Source organism: Erpetoichthys calabaricus, chromosome 2 (genome assembly GCF_900747795.2).
Source record: "Erpetoichthys calabaricus chromosome 2, fErpCal1.3, whole genome shotgun sequence".
NCBI classification, from domain to species: Eukaryota; Metazoa; Chordata; class Cladistia; order Polypteriformes; family Polypteridae; genus Erpetoichthys; species Erpetoichthys calabaricus.
The window spans coordinates 286,687,204-286,700,623 of NC_041395.2; the positions used below are offsets into that span (position 1 = coordinate 286,687,204).

Here is a 13,420-nt window from a genome sequence, read left to right on the forward strand (position 1 = left end):
CATCAGTACATGGTCATATCAGATTTAAAATGATTTGCAATTATTTGTAATTGAAATACTTTTAACTGCAGTAGGCTATAGAAGCAAACACTGCCAGTTTGGATTTTTCAAGTAGTTTTTACCATCATCACTTTTTTTAAACTTGTTTCAGGATACATAATTCTTAAGGTTCACACTTAACTTTTTGCATTGTTATTTTGTAATGTAAAAACAAAAAAACAAATCTTAAAAAATGCTGCCTTCACAATGTGCTGCCTGAAGCGATCACCTCGTTTCCTCACCCCATGCACTGGCATTATGTATAGATACAGTTCATATATACAGTATATACATATGTATGTATATATATATATATATATGTGTGTAAATAAAAAAGTATATGTGCAGTGTATATATACAGTGTATGAATATATATATGAATATATATGAATATGAATTATATATATAATATACTGTTGTGTATATATAGTATATATTGTCACACACATGAGTGTAGGGGGCTACTTCAAGGCTCTTTTAAAGCAAGTACTACTACAGTGCTGTAGCCTGATGCAACAGATTGTAATTGCAGCCCTATTAACCTTTGAGGTCAGTCACATAACGTCCCAAAATCAAAATTGGACAATGTTAATACTGCTGAGTGTATTGCTTCAAATGGATGTGTTTTTGAGGAATAAAACATATGACCATAAACCAAGAGAAGGATGAAAGAGCTTAAATTCTGTACACTGGAAAAATGCAGCACATGAAAATAGCCCGGGAACAGATATCAAGAGTTATATGTTAGGTTGGGCCTCAGCAGGAAGGTCCTGTATGTATTATTAACCCTTTGTGAACAATTCATAGGAGTTAAATAAAGTGCCCCAGGGTAGTCTGGCATCACTCTGTTCCATATGATCCTTGGAGAGTACCATTAGGAGACATATAAAAACATCCTGCAGTTCAAAAATTTCAGCTTCACCTTATTATTTATTATAATTATTATAATTATTCCAAAGAAGACAAAAAGTTAATAAAGTTAGGTAAGCAGTACTGTGTGTGGTTATTGCTTTTAATACATGATGGGGAGCAGAACTGGTGTGGTGCTGACCGCTGTAAGATAAAACTCGGGTCCCAATTTGAGGCAGCCCATCTGGGTAGGCTCGTGAAATGTCTTGTCTCTCCAGCTTGATGATCATCTTCCTTTGCTGTTGGAAGAGCTTCATAAACTCTGCATTTCAGTGGCGGCACTTTCTGAGGTGCACAGACCCTGGACTGGCCAGATCTCTGTAGATGGGTACACCATGTGGCACATTTCCTTGAGGGTGATCCAGCTCATGGGATCCTCATTGTTGAGGACCCGAGTGGCTGGGTCAGGCTGAGGGGACGCTCACACAGCACCAGGCTGTGGCAGATAGATGTTCATTTCCCAGGGGGTGGGACTGGACCACATGTCTGCCTGGAGGGTTGCCAACCAGGATCCTGAACTGTTTTTCTGTGTGGTGGGTGCAACAACACGCTGTACCAGTCCATGCTCTCTAACCTGACCCGAACCCACAGGAAGGTATTTTAAACTGGACTACATTATTTTAGGAATTTTTGTGGATTTCCATTTACTGTATATGAGATCTGCAAGAATCCATTTAGTTATTAGTGAAGATGTGATATGGTATGAACATATCTGAGATAAACAAGTAGGGATATTATTTGTAAATGATCCAAAAAAAGTAACATTTAAATTCATAAGAAAAAATAACCTTTAAACAAGTTACAGGAGAAAATAATTGCCCAACAGTTTTCAGAATCTATAACAAAGTAATGAAAACCTCAACAATCTGGAAATATCACAGGAAGTAGCAGGTTTTTATTGTTAATGAACATTTAGTGGCAGAAAAGTATTGATTCACTGAAACATCCAAATAATGACAAAAATGTGAAAATGACACTGTAAACCTATAATTAATGAATGATTTATCAAACATCATCTGCAAATACATAGCGTTTTAGGCTGTGTGTTCCAAACAGCTAACCCCAAAATAAAATTTAAATTCTATTGGAGAGGGTATATAATATAAAGGTCTGCTTTCATTTTTCTGCTCTGATTTAACTCTCAAAATGTTTATAACAACCTTCTACTTTGTCTTCTTGAGCATTTCTTTCCCATTTCCCACCTTATACTCAATGTAATTTCCTATCTAAAAAAATATTTTTTTTTTGTAGTATGTGAAATTGTCTTTGGCCTGGCTGCTGGTTTCAAGCTGAAGGCCTAGCCCTGTTGTCCCTACAGTGTTCTAGGTTTATCCTTGGATGTGTGTACCTGTAGGCAACTTGAGCTTTCCAGTTTAGTGATTGGGCTTGAAGGCTTAAGCTCCCAGCCAATAAAATTAGGGCCTGCTGTTCTTTTTTTATCACATATTTGCAGTTTCTGTTGTGCTTTTCCCAATCAAGACTAGGTGCCGCAAGTAAGCAAATAGTACAGTACTATTTGCTCCCATAAAGGTATCTACAGGTAAAAACTAATAATATAATACGCACAAGACTGTTCACTGATGGAAGCTAAGCAGCAGACTTGATCTTCACTTCTTGCTGAAGAGGACCAGTTGATGGTACTAAATTTGACAAAGCCACCAAGGAAATCTTATGTGCACTCCTTACATTATGTGGAAAACAAACACCTACTATGATGCCCCTGTTTCAAAGAAGTCTGAAGAGTTCTTGTGCAGAAAGAACAAGAATGTAGAAGATTGTTTATACAATTGTTTGCCAGCCCTGCACTATCCGGCAGACTCCTGGTCACATGATGGTTAGCGCTACTACTGGACATGCAATGCGTCATGAAGTGTGTGGAGTCTGCAGGTTCTTTCAGTGTTATTGTGGCTTGTTCCATTTCACCTCATAGTCATTCGATTCTGCACGTAAGGTGTTGCTGGTTAAGTTTAGGCAGTTCATAGCCAGGATAGATAGTTGTGAGGCTCTCAGATTACTTAATGTTTAAATCAATTGAGACAGACCAGGTGCCCGGCATCCCACTGATTGATTTTATGTGACATGAACAGTGTGTGAAGTTTTGTGTCTCACTAGTCATTAGCAAAAGAGGAACTGACATTATTAGTTAGGTAAGTTAACATTTAAGTTAGACAAGATTGCACACAAAAAGGAAACTTCTGGTATGGCCCTTCCAGAATTGTCATGCCAAAAAATCCAGAAGAGAGGATAACATTGCAAGGTGGTATTTTTTGTATGTATCTCTTACTGCCTGTGTATTTGTTTAGATTCTTTTGGAAAAAAAGCTTTTTCATAGACATGTTTCCTTAATAAAAGTATGCAATTTATTCTAATTAATATTCCTGTATATTATTGCAGTTTTTTTTTTTACAGAAGATATAGTAATTTTTTGGAGATATTATTTTGGATGAAAACTGAATGTGTTTCAGATATTACAGGTTTCATTTATTTGGGGCTATTTCTCCTAAAACAGCATGACAAATTATAATAATCTGACAGGCTCAAATGTCATGTAACATATGAAGCAGAAGAAGTGTGAGATTGCTTGAGAAATGCAGGGAAACATAATCTGAAGGATCAATCTAGTCTGACCCCAGGTTAAGGTCTTCTGTAAGAGAAGTGTCCTTTTACTGATATTTCAAAAGCCGCTTCAAATTATGATTGTCCAGTTAGTTTTTATGTTTTTATGAAATTTCCCCAGAAAGAATGATCAACGTACCGGGTTTTATGGTTTTTGTTGTTTTAACTATCACTTTTAATTGTGGTCTGTTTGCTGTAGATGCAAATAGGACAACCAAGTATAAGGGCAGTTATACCATCCTCTATACCATTACTACCTCTCGGTTTTGCCAAGAACGATTTGGAGTCACAATTATGCCAGTTGTCTCTCTCACAATAGATAGATAGATAGATAGATAGATAGATAGATAGATAGATAGATAGATAGATAGATAGATAGATAGATAGATAGATAGATACTTTATTAATCTCAAGGGGAAATTCACATACACACAATACACACAGTTGTAACTGTGACTAACGAAAATGTTGAGATATTCATATCTTAACAGTTTTCTACATAAAGCCTGTTAAAGGGTGGTGAGTATCAGCTAAAAGTATTGTTATCAACCCAGGCTACAGGAAATCATCTTTGAAAAAGAAGGTTGAGGTTGGAGACACATCTGGGGAGAAGCCAGGGCAGGTGTTAAGGTTAATCTTAATTTGTGTTAAAAGGATGTCTTTTATTACTTTTAAAGTAAGATTTGGTGTACAGATTATATTCAGTAGATGTAATATCTGTGACAAGGTTAAGATAACAGGTGGCGATTGCCTGGAACACCTTGAACTGTGACTTCTTCTAGCTGTGTAGAAGCACTATGGTGGGCATTACATTTTGAATATATTAGTAAAGTGTCATACTGTCACGATGTTTAGGATGAGTTTAAAAAGCGATCTTAATTTTATTCACTTTTGAAGTCGTACAACATTTCTTGATGACAAGCTACCATATAATACACAATCCTTTTGTATAAACAGCATCAAACATTGAATTTAACATTACAGCAAAACATTAAGCAAATTTTGGATTATATGTAAATGACACTAGGCACAGTAAAGCAAAAGGACCTGGTGCTAGATACAACAAAGACATATTATTGTCACAAGAGAAAAATAAACAGTCAAATGCTGCATCCACATTTAAAAAATAAAGACCTCTTCTCTAAATACTTTATATAGGCAGGCCTACTGTCCATTATTATGGCTTTTATGTTTTTAATTTTCAGATGTGATAGAAAATCAGGGTATATTACTATTGTTTACATATATATTGTTTCAGTTCACGCACAATCTGACTTGCTTAGGATCACACTGTGAGTCAGAGGTGGAAAACGGTACCAGCAAGTTTATGGTTTAAAATCTAACACTTGAGCAGCTAGGTAACCTGTCATGCATTGTTTAAAGTGAACAGCAACACATAGTACACAAACTGTGATAATTATAGAACAACTATACTCAAGGAACAGAATAATATATCATTTTATATTTTATGTAAGGGCGGCACGGTGGTGCAGTGGTAGTGCTGCTGCCTCGCAGTTAGGAGACTCGGGTTCGCTTCCCGGGTCCTCCCTGCATGGAGTTTGCATGTTCTCCGCGTGTCTGCGTGGGTTTCCTCCGGGCGCTCCGGTTTCCTCCCACAGTCCAAAGACATGCAGGTTAGGTGGATTGGCAATTCTAAATTGGCCCTAGTGTGTGGGTGTGTTTGTGTGTGTCCTGCGGTGGGTTGGCACCCTGCCCGGGATTGGTTCCTGCCCTGTGTTGGCTGGGATTGGCTCCAGCAGACCCCAGTGACCCTGTGTTCGGATTCAGCGGGTTGGAAAATGGATGGATGGATATTTTATGTTCTGCTTTAAGTCAAGCATTTCATAAGTAAGCACTGCACTTAGTCAAATATGCTTTGTTATTTTTCACAAAGCTGTAACTTCCAGTAAAGGAATGAATAATGAAGGATGAATTAATATTATGGCAATGTAGGATAGGAACATTTTTGGGTCTAGTACACTTGTAAACAGTAGTACTAGGTCAGTGGTTCCCAAACTTTTCTATGCCACACACACACTCCTAGAAAATGCCTTATTTATGTTTGTATCCCCTGTAAAAGTAATTTTACATTTGAAAATGAGGATGTCAAATTTCGAAATCATAAACTACAAATTGAACCACATACGAATGCAGGTGAAAAAACTGAACTGAAAAATTTTATTTTAATTTGGTGCAAAAAATTTAAATAGAAATTGAGCAATTTACCACATGCTTTCCTGGGGGGGTTACCAACCAGGATCCTGAGCAGTTTCGTTGGGTGGTGGGAGCGACAACGCACTGTTCCAGTGCATGCGCCCTAACCCTTCCTTTATATATCTCATTAATCTTGTAAATGTGTCCCCCAGGATGCTTAGACAACTTGACTGATGATCCAGGGGATGGGGAAATGTCACAAGAGCAATGATCAAGGGGTTTGGGGGACTGGAGACCCCAGGGAAGCAATGGGTGCCGACGCACTGATGAGCAATGAAACACAGTTGACGAGCCTTGTCCCCTGATAATACCTGCAGTGCAGTTGAAAACCAGATGTGCCGCACAGTTAAAATTGCTCCACTAACACCAGGACTGGCAGCAGGAGAGATGGGTGTGTAAGCAACAGCAGGTGTTGCATTCAATTCAGTGCCCCCCATCCCACCTAGCAAAAATCTCAATCAATCCCTATGTCAGTGACGCTTCATGATCAGGACTTGCACAGAAATCAATGCTAGACCTCGCCTACTGTAAGGATCACTCCAAGGTCCAAATTACAATCTCTTAAAAAAAGTTTTTTTGCCTTTACAATTCTGTGAACAACAATTCATTCACAGGTGAAAACTGAGCACACAATGCTGAATATTTTTCATATCATAGAACAGGCGCACTAATTAATAAATGGCCTACAAATTTCAGCACATTGAAAGACACCAATAGCACCATGATAAAGTTGGACAATGCACCTTATTAAGTTTTGGCAAATTGCGATGCAGCCTGGCTCTTTGTCACATCCCCTAGAAACACCATCTCGCACCCCTTTGGGGGAGGGGGGCACCCCAGGTTGGGAACAACTGTACTAGGTAATTATTCTTTGTTAAGTGCCTTGAGATGGTGGTTACCATAAAAAGGTGCTGTATTAAATAAAGTTTTTTCTATTATCTATCTGCTAGTGACTTGACTAGTGACATGCCAGCCTCAGCCTACTTTGATGAGAAAAGATCTAATTAGTGCACTTGAGTGGCTGGCCTCGCGCCATCCCTAACATAAAAATATTGGCATGGAGACTAAGAAGTACAATAAAAGGTATATTAATTACAAAAAATGTAATACAGGGAAATAGATACACAATATGTACTGTGGCACCCGGACGGGGCTCATGCCCGGCCGGGACGCCCAGGAAGACAGGAGGAGGGCTCATTCCTCCTCCAGACTGCGAGGGGGCGTCCGCCCTGGTTGTATTGGGGGCCACGGGTACAGGGCATGGAAGCCCAACCCTGTAGGTGCCCGTGGTCACCGCCAGGGGGCGTCCCCCTGCCTGAAGGACCCTGGACCCCAGTACTTCCGCCACACCATGAAGTGCTGGGGGGAAGAAGAAAGGGAACACCCGGAGTGCTTCCGGGAGGACAGCCGGCATTTCCGCCACACTGGGGCGTGTCCGCGGGATTGCCGGTGCACACCTGGAACACATCTGGGTACGGATAAAAGGGGCCACCTCCCTTCATTTGAGGCTGGAGTCGGGTGGAAGCAGGACAAGGTGATAGAAAGAGAGAAGGAGGCGGTCCGAAGAGGCAGAGTGGTTGGCCTGGACTTTGGGGATGATTGGGGTTTGTGTCACTTGAAAATTGTAAATAATAGTGTAGATAAACATGTGTTGGGTGACATGAGTGTGTCTGCCTGTCTGTGTCCGAGCCAGTCTCCACAATGGCATCCCAGATGGGATGATCTGCCTGTTCCAAGGCGGGGAACCCCAGAAAAAAATAATTTTGTGGATGGCTCGGCGCAGCAGGTGCGCCCACACACGTGCTGCGGGAGCGGCATGCCTACAACCCCGTGGAAAAATCTTACTCCACGGACCGTCAGTGGACCGCAGTCACGAGGTTCTCTCCTGGTGTGGCGAAACATCGACAGGCCTTACCTGGGTGCAGCGGGCTCCAGGGAGCGTGCTGTTGCGGAAGGCGCCCGGGACGGCGCGGTGTTGAGAGAGGCCATGCCGGGGACGTTTCCCCGGACAGACAGGACCCGTGTGGTGAGTGCCCTGCTTGTCGGCAACCGGCCCTGTGGGGCCGCGTGTGTTCTATCTTTAGCAGGCAGGGGCTGCCCGGATCCTTGTCGGTGGCAGACTCGCGCTGGTCTGCGGGGCTTCCAAGAAATGGCAGCAGCAGCAGAGGCTGCGGAGAGGGAGATGCTGCAACTCAAAGAGCCGGCTCGTCACCGCACTAGGAGGCGAAGAGCCAAAATGGCTGCGGACTGGATGTCCCTCCCCGTGATAGGCACGGGATTGGCCGGTGTGTCTTGGGTTCCCACCAATGACTGTATAGAGGCGGGACCAAAAAATGCCAGTCTCGTGCCGGGGGGAGACCTGATTGGGCTGGAGGAGGAGGCCCACAGGAAGCAGTCGAAGCAAGGGGCTGACAGACAGGTAGGCTCTGCGCCGGCTGACTTCCTGTCTTTGCCAGTAGTGCTGCATGTCTTGGAGGAGTTCCTTCAGGCTGCAGCGCCGCTGTTACAGATGCTCGGTGTGCTCCGTGCAGACCTGCGGGAGCTGGAGGTGAAGGCGGGCGCATCATCACAGACGCTGCATGCTGCGGTGGAAGGACACGTCGCTGGATCCTTTGGCCGGAGTCGTACGGCGGGGAAGGTAAGTAAAACCGACCCCGTACAGCATAAAGGAGAGCCCACCGAAATTGGCCATGATCCGAATGAACGGTATCGAGTAGGAGGATCTCTGACAGCGGATGCGGCGGTGCAGGCAGTTTGTGAGGTGAGGGGAGCAACATCGAGAGGGCAGGCAGGACAGGGGCTGATGAGTGCCCTGGGTCCTAGCGCCCAACGCCCCGAGCCTGTGACAGTGTCCCGTCGTTCTGTATGGACGCAGATGGGCCTGGATCTGTGCGTTTCCCAGACCCAGACTGTCGGGGCGTCCAAGAGTGATAGGAGGAATCGAGGGGTGAATGCCAGTTCCTCCGATAGGAAGGGACATGCAGCTGGGTGCGCACGTCCAGAGAAGGGCCGTCCTCTGCGGAAGCAGAGGGAAGCTCCAGTGCCGGTGGAGGAGATGACAGTGCGAGCGGACCCGTCAGATACAATCAGATGGGCAGGGAACCTGAGGAGGAGGTGCCGAACAGGCAAGTCACGGGGTGCCGCTAGGAGGGGAGAGCGCTGCCAGTGCGCAGCACAGAGGGACGTCAGGTGGTGGCGTCCAGGCAGCGCTTCTGCCCCTCTTTCTGTTTTGGTTGCAGGAACGGACCCCCGATGCGCAGTAGGGCCTGCTTCGTTGGGGAACTGCCCTCCCGGGACGGACCGCTGCACTGGAGGACTCTTCACTGGCTATGGGGCAGCCCCGCGACCAGCGGAGGCTACGAAGGTGCGAGCAGCGCAGCACAAAGGGGCTCGAAGACCTCGGACGGGGTGCCAAAAAAACGAGTTCCAGGGTGCCGGATTGGACCCTGGACAAATAGTAGGACCCACTTCGGGGTTGAACTGCCCTCACGGGTTGTGTCGCTTAGACCGACATGTCTTCGCTGGCGATGGGGCATTGTGGCACCCGGACGGGGCTCATGCCTGGCTGGGACGCCCAGGAAGACAGGAGGAGGGCTCATTCCTCCGCCAGACCACGAGGGTGATAGAAAGAGAGAAGGAGGCGGGCCGAAGAGGCAGAGTGGTTGGCCTGGACTTTGGGGATGATTGGGGTTTGTGGCACTTAAATTGTAAATAATAGTGTAAATAAACATGTGTTGGATGACATGAGTGTGTCTGCCTGTCTGTGTCCAAGCCAGTCTCCACAGTACCTAGCTGTCTCACTGGGCCTAACTAAATAAGTCTACTGTAAAACATGCAAGCTTCACACAGTCACAAGTGGAGGTATGATTTGAAGCCCAGGTGTTTGATCTGCGGGGTAGTATCTCTAACCACTGTGCCACCATGCCATCCCACCTAGTCATAGTATTTGCACTGAAAGTCCAGCTTCCCTAATGCTAATCAAGTAGATCGGCCACCCTCCACATAAATTTATTATAAGCAGCACCAGCAATAGGAGCTATCGCAATACATTTAGGTATTATGTTGTAAATGTATACATATTTACTGGAAGGGTCACCTTTAAGCCGCTCAAGTTAAAAACTCTCTTTACATATCAAATATTCTTTATTAAAACCTGCAACACACCAGCTGTACCACATAGGCAAGCAGAGCAAACACACTGATATAATAGAAAGACCACTGAAGGCTCTGCATCTGTGACACTCTGTACATACACAGCATAGACCTGAGTCACAGAGAAATTGAATTATTTCATGAAAATAATTTGTTTAAATGTTTAAACCACTAACTCTTGATTTCAAATCACTGAAACTGCAACAGAGGAATATCCAGAAATTTTATATCTTAACTCAATCAAAACAACTGCTTCCTTATTTAATACAGCTGTTACTTTGCAGATACATAAAGCATCTCTTTTATAATGTATAAAGAGACACCGGCAGTGTATATTCAATGCTTTGTGTGTGTGTGTGTGATGTAATATACCCAGGCAATCCATTGTAGATGCTTCTTCTCTGTCTAGATAATAGGGATTTTTAAAACATATCGTCAAGAGACCTTGTGAAAAGAATCACAAATGTCAGGGGAACCAGAGGGCTGAACATCTGAGGCAGCACTTACCTAGTAAAAATATTGTGTAGATCCATGGCTAGAGGTGTCAGATTTATAATACCTTTTGTGAACTTGTATGGCTGATCCAGCAGGTATTTCACAATCCGCATAAATGACTGCAAGGTCAGTTAGAACATTTTCTTTTTGGGCCAAGTATAAATTGATTTCTGCTCTTTCCTCTCACATTTTCACATCTTCTCAGTTCAGGTAAATTGGAGCCTCTCAGCAGGGAGGCTCAGACAAGTATTTGTCGGCAGCTGGATTATAGCCTGTCTGCTCCAGGATGTAATGTGTTTGAGTGGTTACAGTTAGATAAGAGATGAGGCTTAATGCAAGATTAGGGCTAATACTCATGAATGTGGGGGGTGAGGTTGAAGTCACAGCCTGTAGATAATCATTGGGTGACTTGAAAGAAATACATTTCTTATTATTGGCTGAAGGAGAAGAATGGAATGTTTCATTCAACTTTCAAAATTTAGGCCCCATAAATAAAATAACATATAAAAAATAGATTGTTGCATGCGAAGAGCTGTCAAGTTACCAGCTTTGTGCCTTTATGTTGGATCTAGAAGAAGAATTACAAGTGAGATTACAAAATTCTAATAGTGACTGCATCCCTATGGTTTAATGCAAAAATCTGAAGAAACCATACTTTGGAAATTTAATAATGATTGAATGGGGGTATGCTGATGATACTCGACTAGGATTTTATATCATCAACTTATCCAGTTTTACTTGCTTTTTATGAAGCAGTAAACTGAAAGAGGGTGGTCTATTTTGTAAATTTTACATACTGTTGTTCTTGGTGGTTACGTGACAATTTCTGTTCTGATTGCTGTCTGTGTGATGTTTGCACATTCTTCCCATGTCCTAGGGACTCTTCCCTGTGTACGCCAGTATACTACCATATGCTAAAGATGTGTCCATTAATTGGCCCCTTGGAAGAGCAACTGATTGTATGCTACAGAAACGGGATATATAATTTTGTGTAGATAATAATAATTTAAACTATTAACCTTACACAAATTAAAAAGCATCTGCTTACAACAAAAATAAAGAAAATGCTATGATCACATTTCACAATTTACATACTGATTTAAAGAAATATTTTGTGTTTTTGAGTAGTGTGTTGGCACAATGAGTAATGCTGCCTCGTTAGAAGATGTCCACCTCAGTTCTAATTGACATTTGGCTACCTTATCAGTATTGTCTGTATAGTCTCCATTTCTTCATGGAGGTTCCCTTTTACAGCTCAGAGCCATCCAGTTAGTTTCATGGGTGATTTGATATTCACCTTGCTGCCTGTGATTGAAGGTAGCTGAGTCTGAGTGGAGTGATGGGCTGGCACCCTTTCCAGGACTGGTTTCTGCCTTACACCCATTTTTGTCACCACAGGCTTCTCGTGAACCTCAAAAAAATGGATAAAAGGGACTTCGTATTTCATTCACTCATTCATGGACCTGCATATTCCAATCCATGTTCATGGATGGCTGAAGCCTATCCTGATAATAGGGCAGAAAACCATGAACAAGATGCCAGTTGATTTAACACAGATACTGAGATTCCCTAATAATCATAATATATACCATCCTGGAATGTGGGCAGAAAACAGAATACACAGAGAAAACCTTTGCAATACCACGAGAATGTGCAAACAGCACCCATAGAGTGCCATGCTGAGGTGTAAACCACTGTAAACTAGTATATGAAAGTACAAAACGACACATTAATACATATAAAATGAAAGAAGAAAAGAATGGCAAACATTTACATGACAGAACTGATATAGTGATGGTCATAAAATTCTTCTAATTGTAATAACATTGGTGAACTTTTATTTCATTACAGAGGACCTTTTAAAGCTGGCTGGCAATTAAAAATGAATTATTCAAATGAGAAGGGTAAAGCAGATATGAGCAGGCCAGATGAAAGTAAAGGAGGTGATTTTTTTTGGACATTAAATACAGTATATATTCACTAAACAGAAATGAGAAAACCACAAACAATGCAAAATAAAGTATGTTTAGACTTAATGGTATTATAATTATCTACAGACAAACCACTCAAACCTAATTTTTTAAATCTCAATCTATAATGCAGCTATTATGTATCCTAAGACTTGTTTTATCTTATAAAGTAAACAGTACTTAAATCATGATTATACTGTGTAAGTCCTGAGTGATTAAATCATTCTTACCACAGAAATAGAGCTGGAATAAGACACATTCCAAACCACTCTGAATTAAGTCCGGTTAAAATGTTCTCACTTTAGATGGCTGTCCCCGCTAACATCTGCATGATTTTCACAGATATGTCATTTACTGGAGCACACCAGCATGTGCTATTGATCCTCCTCGTAACAAGGTACCTTAGATCGATATGTGGTAAATGAATAATGTGCTTAAAATACATATACATCTTAAACAGGGCTGAAAGAAGCTTTCATGGTGCCAAAGATTTTAGAGCAAGCAGCAAATCCTATGGCAGTCTGTTCTTTTACCTGTCCTCTCCAAGTTTATTTAAATTCCATTATTTTCTATGTTGTTTTAAAAAGAGTCATTTGGCCAAATAAAATGAAAATCATTTCAATGTATTTAATACAAGCCCAATAATGTCAAAATTATCTACTCATGCAACAATTCCCCCCTCTGTATGACTTCAGTTTCCAGTGGTTTAATGTAGCTCCTTCTTCATCATTTTTGTCTTATGTGCTCGTACATCATTTCAATTTATTTAGAAATCCTAAGGGATTTTTTTATGTCTCATTTAAGCTGTTTCAGCTTGTTTGAGAGTTTCACATTGTAAATATAATAACTTATTTTTTTGCGGCTCATCAGCCACAGCAAAATGCAGGCATGAGTAAAGTACAGTACATTACTGTTTGTCGTCTCAAGGCTAAGCTTGATTAATGACTCCTAGCTCAGTGATTTGTGCGAGAGCCAAGGGGAAGAACTAATTTTAAATAAACTTCTTTTGCTTGTAGCATATAAAA

General features: G+C 42.0%; 1 protein-coding gene across 2 annotated transcripts in view; it reads right to left on the reverse strand.

The window, feature by feature from the left end:
- The window catches only part of slit1a (slit homolog 1a (Drosophila)), a 342,025-nt gene that overhangs the window by 327,345 nt on the left and 1,260 nt on the right, over window positions 1–13,420 (reverse strand). The window lies entirely within an intron of this gene.